This window comes from Octopus bimaculoides, chromosome 13 (assembly GCF_001194135.2).
Source record: "Octopus bimaculoides isolate UCB-OBI-ISO-001 chromosome 13, ASM119413v2, whole genome shotgun sequence".
In the NCBI taxonomy this organism is placed as follows: Eukaryota; Metazoa; Mollusca; class Cephalopoda; order Octopoda; family Octopodidae; genus Octopus; species Octopus bimaculoides.
Window position 1 is genome coordinate 9,779,536 of NC_068993.1, and position 3,759 is coordinate 9,783,294.

The 3,759-nt window shown below is 36.1% G+C and overlaps 1 protein-coding gene across 6 annotated transcripts in view; it reads left to right on the forward strand.

The window, feature by feature from the left end:
- The window catches only part of LOC106876425 (beta-1,4-mannosyltransferase egh), a 92,050-nt gene that overhangs the window by 30,338 nt on the left and 57,953 nt on the right, over positions 1 to 3,759 (forward strand). For 4 of the 6 annotated variants that reach the window (XM_014925078.2, XM_052972329.1, XM_014925007.2 and 1 more), the window contains exon 2: positions 142 to 561. The exons of 1 other annotated variant lie outside the window; for it this stretch is intronic. The gene's annotated coding sequence lies outside the window, so the exon portion shown is untranslated. Of the gene's footprint in view, positions 1 to 141; positions 562 to 628; positions 735 to 3,759 lie in introns of those variants that run through there. One more of the 6 variants, XM_052972331.1, reaches the window with a different exon arrangement.

Sequence of the window (3,759 nt, forward strand, 5' to 3'; positions counted from 1 at the left end):
CTTTCGTTTTTCTCTTTTTTTTTTTACTTGGTCCTGTTTTATTCATTCATTTGACACTATGTTCAAAGTTCGTAAGCATGCTTAACCACCTGTCTGGTTTCTTCTAATAGTTTTATTTTATTAATTTTTTTTTTTTTTTAGGCGGTCCGATTTTAAAGGATAGAAAGAAGACCGTCACGAAATAAATATGCATACGACTGCTTCCAGTTTGAAGGGATTGAGTTGCTATCCGTACAGAATGGAAGGCGTGCGCACTAATCGGCAGGCTTTTTAAATGGAAATTTAGTTAAACCACATAAATATATATATATATATACACCCTGTATACATCATTAAGAGACATTAAACGGAATTCTTAATATGTTTATATAAAGTAAACTTACCAAAAGAATTTAAACGTATCAAATGAATTAATTAAAAAAAAAGAAGAAAGGAATATTCGTTTCGCAAGGTGTCTACCCGTGAACCCTCGCTAAGCTTTTTTATATGTTGGTCACATCTTATCATTATGGATAATAGATAAAGGACGGCCTTATTTTGAGATGTAAATTCTAAAAAGGGGTGAGTAATGTTTTTTAAAGTACGAATTTAAACACTCTTTATTCGTCATCTGATTGTAGCTGCCTGACATTTTAAAGATTTTTTTCCATCAAACTTCTCTCTTTCTCTCTATTACTACCTGTTGGATGTTCTGTGATTTTTTTTCTTCTCTCCATCAACGTCTCTTCGTTCGTGTAAGCTGATTTCTAAGTATATTTTTCATATTAATGCTTTTTAAAAATATTTTCTTAACGCATTATTATAATTAATGTATATACATGTGTGCGTATATTTGTGTATTTATTTGTGTATCTGTGTGCATGTTTATGTGTGTATGTGAGAATATTCTTTCTGAGGCCGGCATTATTGATGTTCCTGTTAACATCGACAGCTTTCACATCCTCACCTTATTATTTATTATCAGACTAGTTAATTATGTTTAACTTCACTTTCTTACACACGCACTACCATTATTGTTTTCGTAGTTTTAACACCAAACCATCATATGTGGTCGCTCGGCCTGTTAGAAATAGCAGGCAAGTGTTATACTCTATTGTCTCAGATAAGAAAAGGACACCGTTAGATAAATAGTCCTTAGTCCCTTTATTCTATCAAAAAGACAAGATGGTCACGGTTGGAATGTTTTTGATCATAGGTCTGCTCTAGCGGAGTTGATGGTGCTAAACCACAATTAAACATGATAACTGTTATTACCATGTCTATCTCATTCCACACTAACTAGCTTCCTTTCCCTCTTAAAAAGAATAAAGGAAAAAATGTTTAATTTGAACTGGTTGTATGGCTGCTATTTCTAGCATGTCTCACGACCACGTGGAGGCTCCCTCGTTATCTCCGAAATCAAATCGTTGTTTCCCCTCGGGCAAGCCCTGAGAGAACAGAAGCTTGTTTCCGGCTACCCCAAACCACCATCTTTTCCATGGTTTAGGGGTTATGTAAGGATTTAGATTATCTAGTGTGTCCTTATTTAAAGTGGCAGGGGATGATTTGGAGAGAGATTTGACTGCTATTTCTAACAGGCCAAGCTATACACGTCCCTGTATGTTCAGTCGATAACATGACTTTACAAAGCCTTTATAACTATTCAGTTAGTTATTTCAACCCGCCAGTTGTGTCCCTACCGGGGAGTAATTATTTAAAATATTAACACCCACCTCCTCCCACCCCAAAATAATAATTAATTCAGAAAAAAACCCTCCACCCCGATCCTACGATTTCTGTGCTACAAACTCTAAAGAGAGAATGAAACTGTGGAAGTCCAAGCCATTGTTCGGGGCCATTAGCAACTTAAATGAGACGAAATAATCGCCACCGGGAGTCTCCCGTTCCCTATTAATTGATGGCCACCCCCATCCTGAAGCGGGGAGGGGGGGAGGTTAGATGAATACTAAGCTAATGTCAAGCAAATACTAAGTTAATATCAAGAATGGTTATTGAACGTTTATTGGTATCTCAAATGACACGACCATTCATTTGGGAATCGAAACCATGAACAAAGAACCCATAGTAGGATGTTTGAGCTAAGTTAACACTTGCTCCTACAGATTTGTTATAATAATAAAAAAAATAAGTCAATTCTTTTATTCTTTTATGTTTTAGCCCCGAGGCTGTTTTTTTTTTTTTTGGTATAACTACAGTTTAGTGCCCCTCGAATTTGTTTCTTCATAACTTTCTGGAAAATGTGTATTTTTTTAAAAATGAAACTTTACAGAAATAAGTTTTCGATAGTGTGAGTTACAAATATGCTGATAAAAAATATGGAAAGACAAAATGTTTCGAAGGAGATTCGAAACCTCCTCACCCAGACCGACTTCGTTGATATCAATTTCTGTAGCTAGTATTTTTTTTTTACTTGTTTTCAGATTTATATATCTGAGGAGCCAACGTTACGTAATCTACACTCACGAACTCATATTCTTGCAAAATATTATTTAAAAATATGCATTTTGAATGAAGTTATGAAGGAACAAAATCGGGGTGCTAAACTGTAGTTATGGTAAACTTGTGATCGGTGAATGGAAAATGACCTGAAGCTCTTTTCAAAACAAGAATTTGAGTTTTAGGCGTGGCTATGTTGTAAGAAGCTTGCTTCCCAACCACATGATTCTGAGTTTAGTCCCATTGCGTGGAATCTTTGGCAAGTGTCTTCTATAGCCTCGGGCCGATCAAAACCACGTGAGTGAATTTGGAAGACGGAAACTGAAAGAAGCCTGTTGTGTGTGTGTGCGTGCGTGCGTGTGTATGTATATATAATGTCTTTGTCTCCCATCACCACTTGACAACCGGTGTTGGTGTGTTTACGTTCCCGTAACTTAGCGGTTCGGAAAAAGAGATCGATAGACTATCAGGCTTAAAGAAGTAAGTACTGGGGTCGATTCATTTGACTAAAAGTTCTTCAAGGCTGTGCCCCAGCATGGGCGCAGTCTAATGCCTGAAACAAGTGATAAGATGAATAAGATTACTCGGTGAGTTCGGAAAAATTAAATTCGAGAGTGGGGCACCAATCTGTAGTTATGCCTAATTGTCTAGTATAACGGCATTTGTACATCTTGGTGATTTGCTTCCCTCTTGTTTCTTTTGTTTATTATCAACTTTAAAATGAAAGCTATATATATATATATATATATGTATATATACATATATATATATATATATGTATATACATATGTGTGTGTGTTCCGTGTTTGGAAAAAATACTGCCGAAAACGCGAATAAAACTTGCATTCAATTAACAAAAATAGTTTTGAAATTAAGGTGAGTAGTAAATAATATAGTTATTCTTAGACGAAGTGGACTTGACCTAGTGGTCTGGGGTCGGTCAATGTGATATGTCTTAGCTGTCTTCCCTCAATAACAACCTTTTCCCCTTTTGTACTCCCTCCCGCGAGATACTGCATTTATTTCGCCGGCACTTCTCCTTTCCCCTCTATTACTACCCCATTCAAAACCTTCCCTGCTGCTTTTTGTAAATTTTCTTATTGTCGTTTTATCCATTTCTTTGTACAATTAGAGACTGGGGTGCCTGAACTAATTTCCAATGCTTTTGTCAACCAGAAGTCTCCTAGCAGTAAAATTCCGTGTGTATGTTGTGTATGAGAGAGAGAGAGAGAGAGAGAGAGCTGAGGCGAACGATTTGGCAAGACTTCTGACGAAAACTCACCGTATCATATATATATATATATATATATATATATATATATA